The 25,986-nt window shown below is 32.8% G+C and overlaps 1 long non-coding RNA gene across 1 annotated transcript in view; it reads right to left on the minus strand.

Annotated features, from left to right (window-relative positions):
• The window catches only part of LOC126776042 (uncharacterized), a 63,272-nt gene that overhangs the window by 30,292 nt on the left and 6,994 nt on the right, over positions 1 to 25,986 (minus strand). The window contains exons 2-3 of the long non-coding RNA XR_007669927.1: positions 13,450 to 13,591; positions 3,808 to 3,838 (exon numbers count right to left, since the gene is read on the minus strand). This is a non-coding gene — a long non-coding RNA (uncharacterized LOC126776042). The remainder of the gene's footprint in view (positions 1 to 3,807; positions 3,839 to 13,449; positions 13,592 to 25,986) is intronic.

Consider the following 25,986-nt stretch of genomic DNA (forward strand, 5'->3'; position numbering starts at 1 on the left):
ATCCCTTACGCAACATACACGGTAGAAAAGTTACACTTAACCGACTCCGGTCGATAGTGATCGAGTAATATACTTCGGATATTTTCATAGTATCGCGTCCATATATACAATTTTAGAGTAATTTTGTAGCCAAAAACTATATTCATTCGTCAATAAAGAGCTGTCAAGGCGCTTCATAATCTCTGAGCTCGATATCAATGGGATCGCAGTATATTTACAGCAATGTTATGTACCTGTATCCATAATACGATTAATTTTTGATGGAAATAGTGACAATCATTGTATAAACACGATAAGTAAAGATAATCATGTAACATCACGTTTCCGTCCCCAAAGTCAATTCATTTCTCTTTGGGTAAGGTGTTTTATAAACGTATATGACATGTTAAGGAAATTTTAAGTAATAACGCGCATACTCGAAGAAGGATTATATAGATAAAAAAATATATTGAGTTAGTATTCGTCGATTTCAATGCAGGATAACTAATAATTTAATTATTGTATTAAAATTCATAAAATCTATGTAAGGAATGGAACAGCATCTATTAAGTTCTCAGTAGAATCTTTATTTCCAACCGATGGTAGCTTTAAATTCTGTTTAAAATACATAGTTTGCTTTTTGTCATATATAATGACTTAAAGATTAAGAATGATTACTATAATATTAAGAAGTCTGACGATAATATATATAAAAAAGTCCTCCCGTGTCTGAGTCGGGGGGTGCAGACAAGTTGGTTTATCGACATATGTTTTGACTTTAAATTATTTTAACAGCTAATAGCTAGCTAATAATATTTTTAACATAACTAATCATGTTAATAAGAGAAAAAATAAATGGTTTTCATAAAAAAGTAGTTTTTTTAAATTATTATTTCTACAAAAATATTGTAGCGTCACATAAAAACTCTTGATAATATTATAGCAATATAAAAAAAGATGCTTAATAAGCATTTCCGTTTTAATGAAATGGGTAATCAGCGTCATCTATCGGAGATTATGATAACTATACAGGCTTCTTGAAATTCGCGTTAAGAGCCACCTGTCTCTTCGTACTTGCACTACATTTAGTTATAAACAGCCTACTAGTTTTCATGTATAATCAGTAGATGTCACTTTATATATATTTTTTATTTTGTTCATATCAAAATAAACTATAATACATATAAAATATATAACTCGTACTCAGCGGTATAGGAAACAATTGTGTGTATGTGTGTTCATAGTCTTATCTCTTCAAAGGGAGTGGTGTTAGCCCAACAGTGGTACATTCATACGCCGTTACTTAACATTTTTTTAATTATTCTTAATATAAAATTAATCGCACTTATGTTAAAAATGCGAAAATAAGTATGTCTGTTTGTTAACCTCATCACGACAAAGTCTGATAATGTAATAACTGCATCGACCGTAATGAAATTCGACATAGAGGTAGTCTGAGATCTGGATAAGGTGAATAGATCATTAATAACCTGCGTATAAATTACGGGATTAAGAAATGATATGCGGATGGAGTCACAAGGTCAAAGTCACATTATAATTCAGAAGGGAATAATTGCGAATTAATTTTGACTAAAATGATAACAATATAATATTATATTTTGTATATCTTATAACATACAAAACATCTTAAGTAACAAATATTAAAATTAAGTAATTAATTTGTAGTCAATTTTGTAATACCATATGTATTTTACCTTATCCGCGATATGGCTAAAACGCTTGTTTTTTTCATTTCAAGACACACGAATAGGGATTAAACTAAAAACATATAATACCAATCAACATTTAAAAAATACAATTTAAAGAGAAAAATAATTTTTAATTTATTATAAATTATTACCGTGGCTAATCGAGCTATGAGAGCCCGACCAGGATACTTTACATAAGTATACAAAGGTCTTTGAAGGAGGTAAGATTTCGGCGGGGGAAGGGAGGGCCTCGCCACGTGCGAGCCTTGACCTTGAATAGCTGGTGTACGCTCGTCGCTAAATGCAGCACTTAATTTGATGCAGTGCTCGTTTGATTCTGTTATCTTAGCGTCTCGTCATTCGTTAACTTATCTTTGTGTTCATAACTTCAAATGATAACTCTTTGTCTGCAGTGGCGACTGTGATTTTTTGTTTTTTAAATTCATAACTAAATTAGAATTGAAATTCGTCGATAAAAAAATAGAAAGTAAACGATTTTATCATCTCAGTGAACAGATTGGTTAAAGAAATGAAATGAAAATAATAATCCTTTTTTATATAAAATATATCCATCAATAAGAATCGTATATTATATAGCTTTAATAATAAAATCAGTTTAATAGCTATTATGTGTATGCATGTTTGAAACATCACATCTTTAAAACACGACAGCGTTCTATTGACTGCTGATTTACGTAGTCAATGATATGACTATCGAAATAGTAATATCGTGATTAATTACTTGCGCGCATCTTTAACTAGCAGCTTACACTTATGCATGTATGTATATAAATAATTCAAAATATTGTACATTAATGTAACAAAGAATATTCTTAAGTATTTATATTTAATTATTTATAATATTAAGTCTGTCAAACTATCAACTTATCATCAGACGTCCAAAGAGAACAATATTTCATCATTATTTGGTTGAAAAAGCAATGGAATCGAATTGAGTAGAATCATATACAGTAGGAAATTATGCTTTCGTTGGATGAAATTGGTTTGGAGACAGTCTATCTCTCTGATAATGTCATCATGTATCATTTGTACTCAAGCTACGCTAGACGATAATTTACAAACATGATTATGCACATCGTTCTAGAAAATACAAAATCAAATTTTGAAAACATCAATACGCTAAATTAATACATACACACCTTTAACAATAACTTTCAAATTGTCTTATTTAGGATGAATCCTAATCTTCACTTTAAATTATTATAAAATATTTAATTAATATGTTTAAGATAAATTCGATTAATTAACACTAATATAGGTAATATAAAAATAATTATATTATTGAATTAATATTTGCTTTTTACTCGTACGGGGAAAAACAATCCACTAAAAAAAGGATAGCATCGATTATCAAATCATTTTTTATTTTTCTTGAAATTATAAAACAAATTGTGCCGACCCCTAATTAATGTGATGACGTCACAGAAGTGATGAAAAAGATGATGATGATGACCATTGATATTTGTTAAAGTATTAATGCTTCGCTTGGTGTTGTCCACATTTGAAATGTTTCCTAGTATTTTTAAGATTCACAAATATTATATATGTTTCCTTGCAAGTTAAATATTCATTTGACTATTTTAGACTGGATATATTTCGCTTTTCGAGCCTGAGAGGGTATATTACACGTTACCGAACCAGTGTCCCTAAGTATACTAAAGCTGTAGGTATAAATTCTTCACTGCCGAAGAATCGTTGGAAAGTTTTCAGACATGAGAATCGTGGATTTTTATTTCCAATAAGATTTTTATTAAAATTATTTTCTTTAAAGATTACGACTGCAGAAACTTTTAAGTGAACACAGTTTATTCTTTAAGGTTTCTTTTTCAACATAAGGTTTTGAATTTCAGTCAAAACTGGTTTTATCCGGTAAAAACAAAATGACCTTAAGATTCATACAATAGCACAATATAATAAGATGACTGTGCTATTTGTGGACTAATGAGACTTAATGACATCCCGTGCTTAAAAGAATGACCCTCGGCTTTTCTTTCTAAGCTTTGTTGCATAATTTTGCTTATTAAGCTTGTTTTTAATGAATAAATTTATTTTACTGCTTTATTTATTTATTTAACATTCATAATACAATTAAACTTACTTGATTCAGCAGTAATTTAGAGAAGCAGTTCCTGTAAAACAGAAATATTTTTATGAAAAAAAAGAATTAATCAGAAATAGAAAGATGCAGGCCCTGGACTGTCTTCAACCTTGATATTTTATTAGGAGTAGGAATTTTCGGTGGTCCGTTATAAATAAAAGAAACACAATCTTAAACCACGACACATACTTAGGGTACCCATAGGAGTTTAGCGAGTCATCGAGTCATCAGTTGTTTTAATATTTTCGAAAGGACCCAGTTTATTTCCTCCTAGAAAAACATATCCAGACCTACGTACAAAATGACCGCTTCCATTCCACAAGATAAAGTACATAGTTAAAAAATATAACGGTAAATGTTTGACATTGACCGCTCACCATCCAATAGTAAAGCTCGTCTACCTTCAAGTGATCCATGATGAAAATAGGAATTAGTATAATTCTCTGCTAAATATGCACATGATTACACATAAACAGATCCTACGTTTTGCTTTACAGCGCTTTAAATGCATTCCAGCATACACTCGCAAAATAAAGATGCTCATATCTTAGTGTATCTTGTTGATGTTTATTTTAAAAGATGCAGTACTTTAAAATATTTATGAGGATAATTAACATTTGTATCGTCCGTAATTTTTTTTGTTTTGCTGTTTTTTTTAAGTATAAAAGGTGAGTCGGTGTTCTGATAGACGATAATAATTTATCTTGAAAATACCATTAAAATTATTTATGAATGCACTAAAAGGAGACGACTCTAGTCCTAACGAGATAAAATGACTTTGATGCTTGCTAAGACTTGAGTTTGAAAAGTAAGAACCATGTCGCTTCGCTTGTCACAAAGAAAAAAATATGTAATAATATTTTATTTTTATTGTAAATGTTCAAAATTATTATCACACAGTAGATTAATTGTAAACTGTATATGTTGATGCTTACGACCAACATATACAGTTCGTAAGTATAATCTCCAAGACAAAGATCTCGCAATATATAAAAAATAAATAAATAAAATAAATATTAATAAATACTAATAATAAATACTCACTCACTCATACCACTTCCTATCTGTACTTAATCCGTGTATTTGCGATAAGACCAGTCAGTTCGAAATTGTATTTTTCTAACATTAAATAATATCATGTATACATAATGCTCTGCCGCGCCGCTGGGCAATTGTTGTAGTAATATTATATTCTCATGTTAGTAAATGTGTTTCTTGATGAAAATAAAGTTTCTTTAACTCCAAATGTGGCGATCACAGCATTAATAACTAACCCTTCAGAAAGTTAGGACGGTTGATTACTAAATATGTAATAAGTAACCATGTTTGGGATGTATGTATAACAACACTATATAAGTATTTATTAGGTACACACACTTGGTTTCTTAATTATTTTTATTCATGAAAGCAAACATAGATACATTTTTAATCTAGAGAGAACAGCGTATAGAATCAAAATACGGTGAATTTGGATGATTAATCGAATTTAGAATGATATCTATACATATTGTTAGCATTGGTAGAAATGCACCCATCGTTTGACAGTAAATGGTTCATCCAGTATTAACCTGTTAGTTGTGTTTTGAGTTTTGCATACAAACGCAATCAAACAATATAACATCGGAAATCAATTGGGGGTATTAACTACCACCGAGGCATACTATTCAACCGTTGATCATAAAATTTTGCAGAAAAGGACTTATGTATCTAACTTATCTCCCCTCACACGCGGACGAAGCTGCAGGCGGAAACTGGTAATTAATAAGAAGAGTTCTGTGTAGAGTAGGAAAACGTCCATTTCTTGACAATATGAATCAAAACTCGTTATAAATGATGGCACGTGTATACAATAAAGCCTTACCTACCTTTCAAACATAACAAAATTATATTCATAAAATAAATCATAATAACGAAGGCTTGATTAATTAAGTTACGTAACTAATACAGACGTAAAGCGTTATTAGCTCTGACAAATTACTTCAAGTTAACGTATTTTGTTTTGAAATGTCAGGAAATCCTAAAAATAGAATTCTAGGGTTTTGCGTCATCTACCCACGCTAGGGAGATGGGGGGGCTGGTGGGGAGGCAGGATGTAAGCGCATGCGCTTCCTTGCCACCTACGTAATGTCAAAGGGCAGACCCGGGCGAGCTGGATCCTAGGCACCGACGCGGACTAGATTGATTTAACAACTTGTACCTTGAATCCTGTAATCGATAGTGACCGGAATGATTGGATTACGTCAAAACCTTTAATTAGCAAAGTTTTGTATAATATTATTGTTCCAGTCAGCTCACCAACTTTGTATATAAGTATATATATATATGATGAATTGTATATGTTTAAGTAAAATATTTTTGCGGTTTAAGCCGTCTTTAATTTTTTTTTTTGGCAAGAACGTCCAAACCATTGTTGTTTCATTGTTATACAATTAGCATGCTCATATCGAAACCTATTCATTGTTATATAGTGGTCATTCTGGTTAGGTGACTTTTATTACTCGAATGTTTTTTTTTTTTTTACTTATTGAGATTTTATTTTATCAAAGAAATATTTTTTATGACTTTCAAGATATTTGTTCTCAAATTAGATATGCGGTTGGTTATTAGAAATGTTTTCAGGATAACATAGTTGTTAATTTAATTTTATTTTTTATAATTAATAGGTCAGCGTTTGACCGTTGACTTGCCTGATGTTAAGCATCGACAAGCATCCTAGATGTAGCACGCTTACTTATAAGAAACCTGTTTACTCTGGATTTGAAGACATCAACATTACTTAGTTTTGTGCAAACGAGTAGGTAATCCGCTCATCACAAATTCTACCGCCAAACAGCAATACATAGTATTGCTGTGATCCGGTTGGAAAGCTGAGTAAGCTTTCGTACAGCCTCTTGGGAGATTACATTTAGATTTCAAGGTTGTTAACGCATTGACGATGTAAGGGATGGTTAATATTTCTTACAGTGCAATGGCTATAGCCGTTGTTGCTGTTTGTGCCCCACGAACAGGGGCCCATTTATCTTACCTATGATAATTATAAATAATTTGATGTCTTTAAATCATCGTGACTCAAAGTTGTATTGTTTAAATCGAAAAACATTTGTTTACAAAATAATAATTATATGTACAGATTTTCCTTAATTCCTTTATATTTTAAAAGATTTTTTAAATAAGCAGACGTACATTAAATTATTTTTATATTAATTTGAATGAGATTAAATTTTGATTACTTAGCACTTTAAACGTGAATTAATTTTCCTTTGGTTCAACAAAGAGATTGAATTACTTATTTATAACAATATAACTGAAACTTCGTCAACTGAACGTAAAATGTTGTGTAAGGTGGTTTTAACACAAATACAGCCGCTACAGATAATTAAAAACCACCTATTCGTGCGGCGGAAACGCAAGTCCTAACAAGATGGTAATACATAAAACAATAAAAGGGATCGTGAAGCAACATTTAGTTACGATAAAACCACGACACGTGATCCATCTCCACAAAGGGACGGGCATCTGACAAATGCACGCAAAAGGTCAAATTCCCGCCTGCCATTACGACTCCATAAAACGTTCTGGTTAAATTTTGCCAGCAAACGTGCAGACGAGTAAAACAGAAATAAATAAGCAAGCGCTGGCAGCGCTGTTGCTAGGCGCGTTCAAGGTCTTCTGCCCCTCCCCATCAGCGCGCATGTGCAAGCTGCACTCGCCAGACGCACACACACGTAAGATCACACACATATCAATGTGCTAGCTTAAGAGCTAGCTATAGAAGTGCTCGTACAAGCATATCACCGTATGTTTATCTGATTACATTTGAAACGAGTATCGCACAGGTATTTTGCTTTATGTTTTTGCATGAAATACGCAAAACCTTTTTTAATAATGATATATTTAAAATTAAAACATACCTCAGTCACAATTATAATTAGATATTGTGTTTTTGTTTTGTATTTAAACATAATAGTCTAAAATTAAACAGGGAGATGTTTAAAATTTCATTGGAACTAATCATTCGTTTATATACTTAGGTCCAAGTTCATGATCATGATTTGATATTTTGTTCAAACATATATTCCCGTATAGTATTTATTTCTCAATTATCGATGACGTTAATACAGAACGTGCATTACACGCTAAACATAACCAACATTGTATCGTCGAATGGTTGCCAGCTCTCGTGCTATGTCACACAACCTACGTACAATACGGACACGTGCAAATTTAAAGGGTTCGCGTCTGTGTGCGATAGCTGATTAATAACACGAGATATTCTTGGTTTTGTACGGAATCGCGTTAAAATTTCAAACAGCGATAATAATAGATAGTTTCTATGATAAGTTTTCAATATACAAGCACTTCACATAGAGAGTTATTTACTCGTGTTTATTCAGTAACAGTAACAGTAACAGCCTGTTAATGTCCCACTGCTGGGCTAAGGCCTCCTCTCCCTTTTTGAGGAGAAGGTTTTAGAGCTTATTCCACCACGCTGCTCCAATGCGGGTTGGTAGAATACACATGTGACATAATTTCAATGAAATTAGACACATGCAGGTTTCCTCACGATGTTTTCCTTCACCGTCAAGCACGAGATGAATTTTAGTCACAAATTAAGCACATGAAAATTCAGTGGTGCTTACCCGGGTTTGAACCCACGATCATCGGTTAAGATTCACGCGTTCTAACCACTAGGCCATCTCGGCGTGTTTATTCAGAAATTTGTATTAATTTAACACATTGTCCCTGAAAATATCTTATGGTATTTGTTTGATCATTATGTAAACGTTGTATATAGAACGTATTTAATTTTTTTATGATTACTTTGAGGCTTGGTCTTTCCACAATTTTACTTTCTATTTTTATTCACTTGGTGGTACGACTTTGTTTTTTTTTTTTTTATTTATAGAATAGGAAGGCGGACGAGCATATGGGCCACCTGATGGTAAGTGGTCACCAACGCTCTTAGACATTGGCATTGTAAGAAATGTCAACCATCGCTTACATATCCAATGCGCCACCAACCTTGGGAACTAAGATTTTATGTCCCTTGTGCCTGTAATTACACTGGCTCACTCACCCTTCAAACCGGAACACAACAATATCAAGTATTGCTGTTTTAAGGTAGAATATCTGATGAGTGGGTGGTACCTACCCAGACGAGCTTGCACAAAGCCCTACCACCAGTAAAAAGCCTGGGTAGGTTACCCACTTATCACATAATCTACCGCCAAACAGCAATACGTATTGTTGTGTTCCGTTTAGAAGGGTTAAGGAGTCAGTGTTACAGTGGAAGAGCATTGGTGATGTAAGGAATTGAAAAAAAAATCTATTTTTATTAAAACATAAAAAAAACTTCATATTTATCCTTTTTCATTTATGTAAAACAACTTTCATGAAAATGTATGAAGAACTGGAAATGACGAGGCTCTATTTTCAGTTTCGAAGTGGTATTTTTTCTTCAAATTTAAATGGGAAATATACCCTCGCAAAAAAAATTTTCCAAATCGGTTCATAAATGAAGGGAGTTTTGAGGTAACACAAACAAAAAAATACAACCGAATTGCCAATATCCCTTTTTGAACGTTAAAAACATTTTCATTTTATCGGCACGTGTAAAATTTACAATTGTTGAATAATTTCTCTTATCACAGTTATTCGAAATTATGGTTTAATTTCATTCAAGCAAATGCATTGAGATCTATAGGCAATCCAATTTATTCGCAAAGTCTATCTAGAGATATATCTTACAAGTGTGTTTATTCTAGACAATTACATGAATCTAACATTTCGTAACGCTAATTTAAGTACTTATTTCTAGTCAAAGATTGCAACAAGAAATATAGTATTGTTTTACATGAAAACTGACGAAGGGATTTATTACCTTGACAATTTACATTGTTTAGCGGGTAATTAGTTAAACAATGTTGTGTCTTCTTCTTTCGAATGTCAAATCAATAATAATAGAAAGAACGGAATCAGTGTTTTAAGGATAACTATAACTCCTCCAGACCAATTTCGGCCACGGCGGCCAATTTTAAGAGAGGTTAGCCAACTACGCAGGAGATATTAAAGTGCACAAGTGTGCGCGCAAACACAGGTGCACTCTCTATTCCCTAACTCTCATAATCCGATGGGACGGCAATCCGACACGACCGCAAAGAGTTCAAGCGCAGGAACAGCGGCTTTACGTGCTTTCCGAGGCACGGGATTGAACACACTTCCAACTTCCGGATTCCGGGCTGCTACTGAGAATTTTCTGACAAAAAAACCCAATAACTTTTTATTGGCCCGACCTGGGAATTGAACCCAGGACCTCCGGGTCTGCGACCTTATATCAAGCCATTAGACCAACGAGGCAGTAAACTATTATAATATTTCAATACGAACGAATTAAGGAGTTTTTCCGCCAACCAGACTGTGTGAGGGTAACAACCTTTGTGAGGGTAACTACTTAAATTTCAAGCTCACTACCCTTTAATCCGGAACAACTATACCTACAGGGAATTCATATTGGGCGATTAAAAAACGGATGGGCGATAGCGGATAACCATTGGGACGTGCCTTGTCAATTATCTACTTCCGGTATAACCTTAAATTAGTTTGTCGTAAATGTAATTAAATTGAAGAAAACAATTATGAGTTTATATTTATAAACTCAATACCGACAGCATAAGTTTTCAAGCACTTAAGGTATGTCATATTGTTATGGCAGTCTATACAAAACCCGTGTAAGTACGTGGAAATTGTAAATATAAATTTTAATATTCTTTATTTAAATACAAATTGATATAAAATTTAAAACGTATGTTATTTAAAAAAAATATTTAATCTGTTACAATTAACATTTATTGTTTTAATTATAATTGATAATTGTTTGTTTCCCAAATAAATATATGAATAAATATATTAACTGCATAATATTTATACTTTTAACGGTAAAATTATTCAACGCGCTGCTACAAGCACTTAATTTCATTTTAAAATTGAATAAATAATTATATATTTCGAAAATAAATGAAGAAAACAAGTATTACTTCATTTAATAAAAAAAAAACAAACTTTGTGACGTAACTAATGCAGTCTAACACTCCCCAGGGTGAAGAAAGTAACCTTTGAAATGTCAAGCGCGGTTGAAACGACCTTGTTTACCTAGTCACCTACTTACTTATTTACAAACTACCCTCTCTTTCTCACCCTACTGTACACGCAATGGGGAGATTTCTGGGGTCGTTGATTAAATAGCAACCATTAAATTATATAATGTAACGATATCACATAGTTCCTCGATCCACATTCCTCGAGTTCTTTTATATAAATTATAAAATATTTCAATTGGTCCGGAAAATTATAATTAAAAAGCAATACTGTCAATAAAGCTATTCAATCGATTATAAATTATCTAACTTTTTTAATAAAGTATCAGTTAAAGTAAGTGATTAGTTAGTAAATTAAAAAACGTAAAATAAAATATAGCCTAGTATTTAAAAAAAAACAAAAGCGTACAACCTACATACTAAAGTTTAATTAGGTATATCACGGTCTCGACTCATGATGGAAACATCCACCGGCGATTGTTTCTGTCTACACGTGCGGAGACGTCACACAATGATCAACTTATGGTAATTTATAGCATTGCAATTTAAACAAGTTAAATTATTTTAACGTATTTTGTAAACATAAGTAAATAAATTAAAGTCGTTAAAATAACTATGATTTTTTCTTAAATAATACAGACCACAAGTATTAACATGATTCCCATAGCTATGACTAATGTTATTGTATAATGTAAATAAACATAAACCATCAGCCATAATGTCCGCCATGTTTGTGACGATACGTCAATGTGACGTGACCGTCAGCTGATATTGTTGATAGCGCTATTGCACAAGTCCATAGAACCACGCTCATGCGACTTAGTTTTATTATTTTCCACGAAGGTTCTATATGATAAGTATAAATGAATGTCGAACCAAAATACTACGTGAACGAGAGCCAATAACTGTTCCAATTTACATACGTTTGATCCAGTTTTAGATCGAATAATGAACAATGGTTTTGTATACAGCTTTGTTATTGAATTGCATGCTCAAATGTGAGCAAATTCCTGAATATTTGCTGCAAAACTTGATTAGTCATTTTTACAGCTCTTTCGAAAAATTGTTTATTGAAAATTATCATATTCATAAACAGTGTAGTGTATTAATTTTATAATAATATATTTAATAAAAATTGAAACAAAATTTTATGTGTTGATTATAATTATTAGTTCGGTGATTGATATTCAGGCTTCGCGGGTACGGGTTCAAGGTAATTTAGTCGTGTGGGAGGCCCTCGGGCCAAAAATACTGTACCTCAATACAATAATTTCATATATGTATTTAAAGCAACGAAACTGCTATGTTGATTCTTATGTTTTGGTGCTTAACAAATATTTCTTTTCCCAAAAGGAAATAATAGTATTATTTTAAGGCTTTTCGTTAGTTATAGGTTAATAAATAAGGATTAAGAACTAAAGGTAAAGATATATTTGTTGATTATAATTCAGAAAATTCAATTTATCTGTTTTATACAATTAAGAAGTGTAATTTTTAAATTATATAAAAAATAAGTATTGGTATAAAATTATTTAAAACGGCAATTTTAGTTCAGAGTTTTCACATTCTCGACATGAAAAAAGGGGAAACCATAATTTTGACGTACAAAATTATGAAACAGTAAGCCAATAGTAACAGTCATTAGACAAAGCCGACTTCGCCATTGTTATATTGTTGCGTCATCTGAATATTCGTAATAAAAATATATATCAATTAAAAATAATAAAACAGAAAAATACATAATTTTAATTACGTGTATTGTCGGAACAATGTGAGCAAAATAAATAATTGTGGTCGAACACTAGTAGTGTTCAAATAAAACAGCCTGCCAAAGCTAGCGTCGGCTGGAATCACCCGATTGCCTTGAACTTGTGTGTTCGACATTTTTTGCCGACTCCACAACAGGATACGACGCGGTGTATCAGTCTCTTGGCCCTTATTCTTGATGCCCTTGGTGGGCCTTAGAAATTTTTGGCGGCCATTTTGAAAGCGAAATTTAAAATAGTTTTTATTAGCATTCCTGCACTTTTGAAAGCCTTTTTGTTATTTTTTAAAATCTACATATTACTTATGTTTAAACAAAAAATCGTCATTTTGTTGCTAAGCGCTATGATGTGTCTTTTACATAAACATCTTCAACAAGCGACGTCTTTTCAAAACGTGACAATAATGTTTCATTCATTTATGTACTTACATATCTCGTCTATTTGCAAAACAATGTGAAGCAGATAAAGAAGACGTTCAATGTAATTCATAAAATGACCGCCACGAATGCAAGCTGTTGACTATTTATTACATAGGTAGGTAAATCTAGTGTCTAAAACAAATATGGCCACAATCACAGGTAACATGACGCCTTCCAACGCTTTCCCGTAAAAAAACAATTTCTACGTAGATTTTTGTTATAATGCTTTAATTTATTGAAACTTTATAGATTAAAAAAATATCTAAGCATTTCGAAGTATAGAATTCGCATAAATGACACCTAGATGAACACCGAACGAGATAAACTCGATATATAGATACGAATGTATAACTTACGGCTTACCAGTAATTTTCACGTCAGGTATTGCATAACTGGAACCGGGTGACGGGTCTCGTGCGCCAGAGAAATGCACATGGTGTTCACCGGTGGAATTCCGACACGTCGCGGTACGATCGCAACTTTGCACAATGCTGTTTCGCGTCACCTGGAAGGACCAGAGGGCGTTTGAGAGCCTTAAAATTTCGGATGATTGTATTAATTTGGCGGTTAATAGTCGGATATCGTAAGGAGTTTCGCGATGCGATGTGCAGCGTCGTTGTCGAGGTACTGACGGCGGGCAAGCCGCGTCGCCGGCCGCTCCTGCATTGCGGCGCGCAGTCGCACTCGCTCGCGCATGACCTTGGCATTGAACTTGGCAATGGATCGGAGCGGGCCGAGGGGCGCGTGGGTGCGGGGCCCCGCCCGCGGGGCTGGTGATGCACCGGCAGCTGCACCGCCCCTCCCGCCGCCATCCTTCCGCCTTACCGAGATCACATCGACCAACCCTTCTCCCATTTTAAATTTAGTGCTACGGTTCGAGCCAGTTTCGGAATTATTAATAAAAGCTAACCATATAGCCATAGGTGGAGATTTAATTTAAAATAATCATTTATTATATTCATTTGTATATTTACAAAATAATTATAATATTATACTTTAAAAAAAGATGTCTTTATGTCCTTGTTAAAATGTAAATTGAATACAAATAAATTACTCCTGACTAATATGGGAATAAAAACGAAACGTAAATAGAATAAATTAAAGTAAACTCCATTTAAATTGTTTTGATCAAATTGTTGTTATAATTTCCAAATTACGTGTTTTATTAGATGAAGAGACATAAATGCAATAACAAAAATTTCATATCACATATGTATAGGTCAAACATTTCTGGATGAGTTCTCCTATAACAATATCGGATAACTCCATTGAGTTACAGAATGAGTTACTCGGGTGATGCCTGATGGCGTCTTCCTACACGACGGGTGGAGGTTGTTAAATAAGAGATCGATGCGGAACGCGCATGCGTGGATCCACTACAGCCTTCCTGGGCTGGGAACTATCGAGCCCGTCACAACTTCATTGTTACATTATTATGTAGTGATCGTTTTTATTAGCATTGTAATATGAATATGTAAAACGCATGACTCACCTTTCGTTTAATTAATAATTACGATAGATTAACATACATATATATATATGTTATTTGTTTTGAACCGATCGTAAAATAAATCGTATATAAATTGCTTATCATTATAATAAAATATTAATACTGACATTTAAAAAAAAAAAAAAAAACAAAATATATACTTGAGTATTACAAGAATGCACGACAAAATAATTTAACGATTATTTTACTTAAAAGTGTAAATCGAGTTAATCTGATGTAAAATTAATATAAAAAACGCTGTCAGGAAGTATAAATATTATTTCATAGCGACGTATGATAATAACGGTCATGTACATATACTCGTAGGGCGCAAATGATTAGTAAAAAACACGTTCAGAAGAAAAGTTATACTCTCCTGAGCTTCTTCATACCATACATTGTGAGTTGTGAATCAATAACGTTATCGTTTAGATAAATTATAATCGGTTATCATCAACGATAAAATAGTTTGTTGATCGCTATAAATTATAATGTGCTTTGTAAAGTATGTACTTTAGAAAAGTTATTTAATGGAAAGTTACTCTTTATTCAACGTAAATTTTTAATCGACGAGACTTCAAAGCCGCATTAAATTGTAGGTAAGAATGTTTAGATATAGTATGCCCCACAGCTGGGATTCTACTCCTGTTTAAAATGAGGAGTAGCTTACTTACCGCCAGTTCCAAGTTAGACGACGAATACGTTTGCACGTTTAAAAACGATTTAAGACTAAATACAATTTGATTTTAATTTAAATAATTCTCTTAATTGGTACATAACAAAAAAAAAATAAAAAAAAATCATATGTAAATATATGTTCTCGATACTCAAAGCCAAAATCTTGTGCTCAAAGCGTGTTACAATTTCGCAGACGTGTGGGTGGCCTTGTCCTTGCAGGAATCGATAGGCGCGCGCCCTACACCAGCTGAGCCCTGCCATACATTCTAAGCAACAAAACTTATACAATTTTATTTGAATATATCACTTACTAGCATTGCGTTAGAATCTATAATAGTATTTATCGGTCCGTTATACACATCCCAATTTATAATCCTGTTTATTCAAATTGTTATTTGCGAGAGAACAGTCCCGTAGCTTTTGTATTATGAACTTTACACTGCGAAACAACACAAACACACAACACTACTGGTGGTAGTGCTTTGTGCAAGCTCGTCTGGGTAGGTACCACCCACTCATCAGATATTCTACCGCAAAACAGCAATACTTGATATTGTTGTGTTCCGGTTTGAAGGGTGAGTGAGCCAGTGTAATTACAGGCACAAGGGACATAAAATCTTAGTTCCCAAGGTTGGTGGCGCATTGGATATGTAAGCGATGGTTGACATTTCTTACAATGCTAATGTCTAAGAGCGTTGGTGACCACTTACCATCAGGTGGCCCATATGCTCGTCCGCCTTCCTATTCTATAAAAAAAAAAAAAAAAACACAAACAGAATACAATCAGAACATAGATTAAAATTACGTGTAAGTCTGTAATTTTAAGGTAGAATTTATTCCTAAGCATGTGTAACGGGGCTCGTTATGATAATATGAATACAGCTTTTTATAAATTAAAACATAATATGGCGAATTGATTTTTTTATGTGTATTAATATTTCTTCGTGTTTTTTAGTTGTAAAGATTCGTATTCGAAGTATTACTTTATTAGTTTTGTATTATTTAACCTACCTATACATGAATTATATTATTAAAATAATTTAAAAAGTCGACGGCGATGACGTTATATATATTTTCAACTAATACTCATATTATTTATGATTTCTCTTAAACACAAATTGACGAGAGACTTAAACTTTGCAACTTCTTTTTAATAACCGAAGTAGTGTTTAGGTCCTACTGAATAATACTCATAATACTAATAATTAGTAAAGTATATCCTTGTTACCTACTTATAACTCGGTTGTGTGTAATTTCCCACACCGCATCGAAGCATAATGCCGGCAAGCATAATATCTGCATCCTATCAATGTATTGGAGCAGTCTACCATTTTGCAGTGAGACGTAAATAAAACGATGACTAGATATATTTTTGCGTGCATTAAGAATATTTCGCCTATGAGCAGATAATGTTGAAATCTATAAAAAGAGCGCATTCCATCAACCCACTACGTACGAATATATTCCATCGTCACGAATTATATGACACTAAGGTCGAATCGATCCTGATTTATTTCATTTGCAACTCAATGCAAATTTGATCAGCATACCTGATTAACACTGCTACAACAATTCTCTAGGCAATGCATTACATGTTTACACCGAAATCTAATAAATAACGATGATACGATGTATTGAAAACTTAAAAGCAATAAAATATATGAAAATACAATAATATACGATGCGTGACATTATATATAGTAAATGTGAAACTTCTAAAGTGATTCTGCGTAAAATATTTTAAAATTATTCTTGTTTCTTTTTTTTTAATATATAAGCTAGCGCTTGACTGTTATCACACCTGATGGAAAGTGATGATACAGTCTAAGGTGGAGCGCGCTTGCCTAGAAGATGCCTATTCACTCTTGAATTGAAGGTACCATTGTTTCATTATGTTGAAAATATTAGTTTGGTACTGTTGTGTAAAGGTTAAGTTATAAACAAACTATTATGATTTTTGCGGACTGGCAAATGGTCCGTCCCTTCCACCGTCCCTAGACATTGCCAATGAAAGAAATATTAACCAATATAAATAATTTGTTATTTATATTCCTTGTTCCTGTAGTTACACACAAAAATACAATGTATCTATTTGGTGGAATATATGATGAGTGGGTTGTATAATAAGTATTACAATTTCCCACTTACCTATATTTGAAGATGGTGTTATTTTTATAGCTAGAAACTGAAAGTCCTCAATGTACGTCAATGTACATTATATATGTAATTTATGTCATCATCAAAATTGAATTGAATAGAATCATAAAATGTTAAAATAAATGGTATTATTTACCACCGTTTATATAAACAAACAGCGTTTGCTCTTTGAACTGAAAACTCGCTTTGGCTAACAACGATTACAAAAATAATAGGTATTAAGTATTTAAATATATTTTTTAAGTTTTTAAATTAAGTGTTCATGCAAGCAAATTTTGGAAGTCGGTTTTAATTATGTTTATTAAAATTTTATAACAGTAATAGTAACAGCCTGTTAATATCCCACTGCTGGGCCAAGGCCTCCTCTCCTTTTTGAGGAGAAGGTTTGGAGCTTATTCCACCACGCTGCTCCAATGCGGGTTGGTAGACATGTGGCAGAATTTCAATTAAATTAGACATTAAAATTTTATAACGAATAAAATATACGAGTAGAACTTTTTTAACTTAAATGTGACAATTTTTTTATCGCTTTTTACTGGTGGTAGGGCTTTGTGCAAGCTCATCTAGTCGCTACCACCCACTCATCAGATATTCTACCGCAAAACAGCAGTACTTGGTATCGTTTTGTTCCGGTTTAAAGGGTGAGTGAGTCAGTATAATTACAGGCACAAGGGACATAACATCTTAGTTCCCAAGGTTGGTGGCGTATTGGCGATGTAACCGATGGTTAACATTTTTATAATAAAAAAATAAAAAATAAACACATTACGCGGGGAGGACTCGCCGGTGTCCAAGGCGCTGAGGCATCGCTTGCTCATGTTTTTTTTTATAGAATAGGAAGGCGGACGAGCATATGGGCCATCTGATAGTAAGTGGTCATCAACGCCCATAGACATTGGCATTGTAAGAAATGCTACTGTGAAAACTTAAATGTGACCATGCTTAACCTATAACAAAAGAGAACCATTAAAATCGGCTAAGACAGCGAGGAAAATACTGAAAAAAAACACTGTCTCCTTTTTGAAGTAATAACAAATAATACGTTAATGCATTAAACTTCTTCATAAAGCAGGCAAATATTTCTGACAAAATCTATAAAAATATTTTTTCAAACTAATACCTCAAGTACCGAAATTGTGTTTAACTTTATTGGAGTGATTTTAGACAGCTTATTTGGCTCTCTTTCAAGAAAAATATTGCCAGACTTCAAGCTTATACTAAGTTATCGAGCAATTGCTATTTTAAGAAGACTAGGTCAGACCGCTTTTCAATCTTCTAAGAGAATATTGTTTAAATATTTAAACACTTGGGTAATAAAACATTCATATGTCTAGAAGGCAGTCCATGTGATGTTCCCCCTAAAATAAATAAAATTAATACGTAATAAAGAGCCAACGTGGCTAAAACACGAGGACTCTAACCGAGACTGCTGGCAAGCACCACTGATATTTCATGCGTTTAATTTGTGTTCATTATTTCGTTCTCGGTGGTGAAGTAAATCGTGATGAAATCATATGAAATTCTGCCATGTGGGTACACCGATCCCTATTTGAGCAGTATGATAGAATAACATCTCAACTACTCGAAAAGATACACTTCTTTTTCGCAACTGTGGGGAATTTCTATAAATGCCAACAGCATATAACGGCTTATGCTCTTATTTTAATATTAACGTAGACAAATCACTGTGTGCACATATTGACTTTATATTTATATATTACTTGAATTAATGCGTGTAAGATTTAATTGAGGTAAAATACTTGAAGCATTGTAGCTAATCAATGTCGAGGGTAAAAAATAATAATCAAACAGAATTTTTCCATGACATTAAGAAGTAATAATTTTTAGTATATTATAAATGTGTTGACTTTTCAAAAATTATTGAAGTTTTGACTTATTGAAGCAAAGCAAAGCACTTAAAATAAACCGGTACAAACCAAACTAGTTGCTCTTTCATACCTACATGTTAGTCAAAAAAACCTCAACGTCTTATAACGTCTGGTTTTATTTATTTAATATACATATAATCTATTTCGACCACAAGAGGAGTAAACACAAATAAACAACTTTGACACCGAATTGAGGTGATATCATTGGTAAGTAAGATCTTGAATAATCTATGCTATTCACAATGGATTCCTGAAAAAATGGCGTTTTCAATGTCCGCGAACTTGTAATCGGAACTTCGAAAGTTAAACTATTATTAGTTTAATGGACTAGTGTTATATTATAAAGTAAAGGTAAATTAATCAAGAGCTGTTTATAGTGCGTATTACAGCAAAACAATTAGAAAATCGCTTGCAATTTGTTAATCTACGGTTTATTTACCTTTATTCCTACTGCGAAAAAAACACGGTAGTTTCTATCTTTTATTTTAATGTTTCTAAAATTCTTTTTTTTTTAATTCAAATTTCCTAGGTTCAAACCTCTTGTCGAACCAAAATAAAGTTACCTCCGTGAAAAGCGTAACGTAGAAATTGCTACAAATCAAAGTTAACCTTACATAATAAATAAACTTAATCAAACAGTATCCAGATTTAATAAACGGCATTATGAAGATAGCTTTGATAAATAGCAAACGATAATATAAGAGTAATGCTATTAAATAAACATTTAAATGTTTTTCTAATCATTGATATTTTAATTTAAAAACAAGTTTGTATTACCTCAGTGTGACGTCAGTTTGCTCAGTTTCATGACTTAGCAAACAGCATTAAGCAAAGAAGTGTCATAGAAAAACCCATGTTATAGTTCAAAGCAAAGATTTATAATAGTCACAAGCGACCCGTCCGGCCTCAAGCGGATAGCAGTAACAATGAGTAGTCGCGGAATTTTCGTTAAACCGATTGAAAGTAATAATTCTATCATACATTATGTTCATATTCCCTTATTAATTTACACAGTGCATTTCTAGGATGCTGTCAGGACTAAGGCTTATTCTTATCCTTGGCTAATTAGCACATTATATATATAAATTATACACTTATTTAAACATAAAAAGTCCCTAGAGAGGGCATCTAATTTATTTTTAAAACATACATAATGTTTACCTTACAAAAACTTTTCAAAGCACTATAAAGTGAATTTTAAGGATGAAAATAAATAAGTTTGATGATGAATATGAGAAATTGCTTCTGACGCAAAGCGTCACGTATTCTGAATAACACGTTCCCTTTTTTATATTCGCATTGTCACATTTTATTTCATAATTAACGCTAATTTATATAGTCTAATTACTTTTCTATGCTAACATATATAAATATTCAAACAATTTTTGTAAATTTTGATAATTGGATATCTTTTTTTGTTTCGAATACATCTAATATTTGTAAAAATGAGGTAAAATTTTTAAATATCTAAATTAAAATGTTATTGCTATAGCCTATCTATATTATAAAGTATCGCGAATCATTTCGTTATTATCTGTGGTGTATTATACAAATTTTCATTAAGTCTAGTATTTTTTAATAAGTTAAAATATTTTACACGTTAACACTACTTGTATCAAGTTTTAAATCTCTGTAATGTAATGTTGTTTATAAGATTATAGACGACGAGCGAAACAAGTGTATAATAGTTGCTCCTTACGTAACATTGGTTCCTCTTACTACATATGTAATACCTAAGAATATAGACTATTACAGAAATGTCTTGCACATGATCTGTTTTTTTTTTAATTACTTATCTACATCATCACCATCACCCATAGACAATGGTACTGTAAGAAATATTAATCATTCCTTACATCGCCAATGCGCCACCAATCTTGGGAATTCATATGTTATGTGTATGTGGTTATATTGACTCACCCACCCAACACAACAATACTAAGCATTATTGTTTGGCGGTAGAAGATGTGATGAGTGGGTACTGAGTGATAATTATCCAGACGGACTTACACAAAACCCAACCAAAAAATAAACTTTTGAATTTGCAGAACGATGTCGAGTAAATACCTGTTCAAGTATGTTATTTTGTAATTAGTAACGTAACATAATATGTATTTCAAATAGTTTTTTAATTCATGCATGTTATATGAAAGCATAAGGGTGTTTATATTATTAAACTTGAAAAGGATATTAAAGTTTCATAAGATTTCATATAAATTTTATCACATGTGGATTTTCCATTCCAATCTTTGTTCTAATGTAAAACCTCGATGTTCTAGTCGGTAACGAGAAGCAATAGCAAAAAACGGACACATGCGGACAAAGCATGAATTCAGAATTTGGAGGACACTGAGTTATTTGTACAATGAATCAATGCTCGGTTGTTATGCGGACTGTTTCAAGTGACACTCTACCAGTTTGAAACTTAAGCGAATGTATGCGTTTTAAAAAATAAATATTACCATTTTAAAATTAGTAGGTTTTTTTATTTGTAATAATTTGTATTTTAACAGACATTCACGTCCGTTTTTTGGGTTTATTATTCCGTTATTTGAACATTCAAAGCTAATATTATGTTTCACCTATATTTCTCTACACATATAACGTATGTATAATCATAAAACATGAAGGTTTACGTGGAGTATGATTAAATTGATGATTTTCTCCTGACAAATTTTCAAAGAATCCAGGACGAATTCAGAAGTGAGTGTGCAAATCCAACTGCACTTTCTTTCTTCCTCAATTTAATGAACGGCAAATACGACTTCAGTCGCAGGACAACCCGTCTTCACGTGCTTTCTGAGGCATGGAAATAAAAACAGTGCCAACAAAGCTGGTAATGATAATTTCTCGCCCGAAATCTGCTGTCTTATAATTTAGCCACTAGACCAAGGGAGCCGTCACCTTTGAATTAAGCGTCTCATGCCTCGATTTTATTTAGAGCAGACGCGTAATATGGATCAGTCTCATCCTTCCGGTCGTAAAGTAGGTATTCAAAGTTCACTAGTACAATACACTAATGGACACTAAAGTACACTAATGGAGTCCTGTCAGAATGTTCTATAATTAATTATACTGGTTTTATGTGCGTTATTTATAGAGGAACGTTCGACATGTTTCCAGTAAAAAAAGTGAAAAAATATTTAATACTAAAAGAAAATTCACCGTTTCTATAAAATTTTCCAATACATTTTATGACCGAGATGGCCCTGTGGTAAGAACGCGTGAATCTTAACCGATGATCGTGGGTTCAAACCCGGGCAAGCACCACTGAATTTTCATGTGCTTAATTTGTGATTATAATTCATCTCGTGCTTTACGGTGAAGGAAAACATCGTGAGGAAACCTGCATGTGTCTAATTTCACTGAAGTTCTGCCACATGTGAATTCTACCAACCCGCATTGGAGCAGCGTGGTGGAATAAGCACCAAACCTTCTCCTCAAAAAGAGGAGAGGAGGCCTTTAGCCCAGCAGTGGGACATTCACAGGCTGTTACGGTTACGGGTTATGAGAACAAAATACTTTGTAATAAAAATAAGTAAGAAATATTAAGTATTCCTCGCATCGCTAATGTTCCACAAACAAATTAAGAAATTATGGTACTTATGCCTGTGTAACGCTCTCACTCACCCATTAAACCGGAACTGGTGGTAGGGCTTTGTGCAAGCTCGTCTGGGTAGGTACCACCCACTCATCAGATATTCTACCGCAAAACAGCAATACTTGGTATTGTTGTGTTCCGGTTTGAAGGGTGAGTGAGCCAGTGTAATTACAGGCACAAGGGACATAAAATCTTAGTTCCCAAGGTTGGTGGCGCATTGGATATGTAAGCGATGGTTGACATTTCTTACAATGCTAATGTCTAAGAGCGTTGGTGACCACTTACCATCAGGTGGCCCATATGCTCGTCCGCCTTCCTATTCTATAAAAAAAAAAAAAAACAATACTATGTAGTGCTGTGCTGTTTACCGGTGTAATTGATGAGTGGATGGGCTTGAACAAAGCCCTGCCATCAAGTACGAAACATTATTAGAATGTCATCAATCATGTAGGCTGTCTAATAAACATAGTTTTTCCATATTCGATTATTTTTAACATTGTTATAGTTTAGATAAAAAATGGGACCACTTCAAAAATACCTAAGCTATAGATAAACTTAATGACCTGGCTCAATTGCTTGTTACCGATTATTATTAATGTCTCACACCCCCTGCGCCGTATTTGATAACAGCTAAAACTACTTGTGTCCGGTAACAATTTTCACGAAACAATAATTTTCCTGTCGGATGGAAGAATTGTCTAGGAGGCATTGAAATAAAAGATACAAAGGAAAACGTACTTTATATTTAGAAGTGGCATGTATGTGATGCAAGAACTTATATCAACGACTTTAACGGCTCGTCATTCGTAATTTATAAAGATTCGTTAAGTATATCAACCGAATAGAAATATATACAATAAAGGTACCTACGTGTTATTTTAATAAAACGAATTTTCAGTGTTAATTCAATAAGTCGGTACATATATAGTACTTTAACATTATTTCTATGTCGTTTCATTTAAGATAGATATTTATTTCATAAGCAATGCTATTTTTAGCTACTGCAATGCGCTTTATTGGTTTTTGCCTTGCCTTGTAAGCCTTAACTGTAAACACATCACAACCTTAACCTTTTCTTTCAAATTGAAATGATACTGTCAAATTAAAAATAAGACTATCTGTGTTACGCTTGATAATAATTAATTAGTTTTAATTTAATATTGCAACACAACAATTAAATTACATAAGAATTGTTTACATTAAAGAATTTATATACAAATTAAGATTAAAAATATATGTTATACAAGTAATGACCGCTTGGAATGGTGGCAACAATGTCAACAGCAATAACAATTAGATTGTAAAATATATTTTTCTATTATTTCCATTACTCATAGAGATGAGATACGTAAATTATTTGTTTATTTCTATTAATCAAACTAGCCGTAGTCAACCAATCATCACGCAATGTATTTAAAGATTAACATAGTTTTCATTTTCATAGTACAGGATCAAATTACCAAAACAATAACTCACCGAGATAATCGAGTAAAGGTCCATTTACTATGAATGATATTCAATTGATTGAACAATAATGGGAATGTCTGGAAATTTAACTTTTTCATATATAATGTTGATTGTTTAATAGGAAAGGAGATAAGTCGAGATGGCCCAGTGGTAAGAACGCGTGAATCTTAACCGATGAACGTGGGTTCAAACCCGGGCAACCACCTCTAAATTTTCATGTGCTTAATTTTTGTTTATAATTCATCTCGTGGTTTTCGGTGAAGGAAAACATCGTGAGGAAACCTGCATGTGTCTAATTTCATCGAAATTCTGCCACATGTGTATTCCACCAACCCGCTCCAATAGCAGCTTATTCTATAAGCTCTAAACCTTCTCCTCAAAAAGGGAGAGGAGCCCAGCAGTAGGACATTTACAGGCTGTTACTGAATATAATATATTACATAGGAAAAGTAATGTTTGTATTTAGGTTTTATATGTATATGAATATTTATTTCAAGTGTACAATGATGCATGGATTATTAAGAAATTGTAAAGAATTTCAAGAAATACTTAAGACTTGGGACTGATTCTGATAATACTGATAAATTAAATTAAAAAAATCCTCACGCGTCGTAGCCGTAGACTTTGAAATAAATATATAACTTCCACTATTGCACTAGCTGATAGCATCCACCGATAAGAATTCTGAGAAGTAATATGCAACGGCATACTGAAGAAATGTGTTCATTGTTAACAAAATGATTCATATTTTGAAGTTTTATACATCATCCGTACCGTTGGAGTTTTAGCTGTTAGACATGCTCCATTTTCAAAATAATAGAAGAGCTGTATGGATATTGATAGAACTCGATCGGGAAGTTATATAATATTGGCTAAAAAATACCATTTAAACGGCATAAGTCGGTTTTCAACATTTTATGATATAGTAAATATCCAGATTGCTACGTGCCACCATTGCCACTACGATTATATCCACTCACATTTTAATATAAAAAAATATTTCAAAAAACACTTGCGACATAGAACACTTTATGTGCCGTCAATTCGACGCCAACCACAGGAACGGAATCACAGATGTTTGTGTCTATATTTACACTAAATGTTGCTCTTTGGCGACAGAATTATGAGTAAGACATTTTTTTATTACCGCTAAAAATATAGCTTGCCTATAATCAAGTCCAAAGTTCATATCAATGAATAAATAAAATCATATAATAATAGCACTTTCATAATACTGATCGATGACATTTTAAATAATTTATTTCGAGTATAAGTTATATTCCTACAATAATAAAAAATATTAGTAAACCATTATATTCGTAAAATTGTAATTTATAATAATAATATATGATAATAATAGGTTAATATTAATTAAAGCAAATAAATTAAATATGGCTGTCCAGCTAATCTTTGTCCATAATAAAAAATTAAGAACTTATGTTTGTTGGCTACCGGTAAGTATCTGTTAACACTAAAACAAGATGGCTGCTCGTCCACCCGTAATACATTTTCAATTCGCATTAAGCGAGAAGCGTCAATAAACAATTTTTTTATCTGTGGGCGGGCTTGGGGATGTTGGGGACGGTCGATAGAGGCGACTACCGCCCTCGCCACCCCAC

This window comes from Nymphalis io, chromosome 19, assembly GCF_905147045.1.
Source record: "Nymphalis io chromosome 19, ilAglIoxx1.1, whole genome shotgun sequence".
Taxonomy (NCBI): Eukaryota; Metazoa; Arthropoda; class Insecta; order Lepidoptera; family Nymphalidae; genus Nymphalis; species Nymphalis io.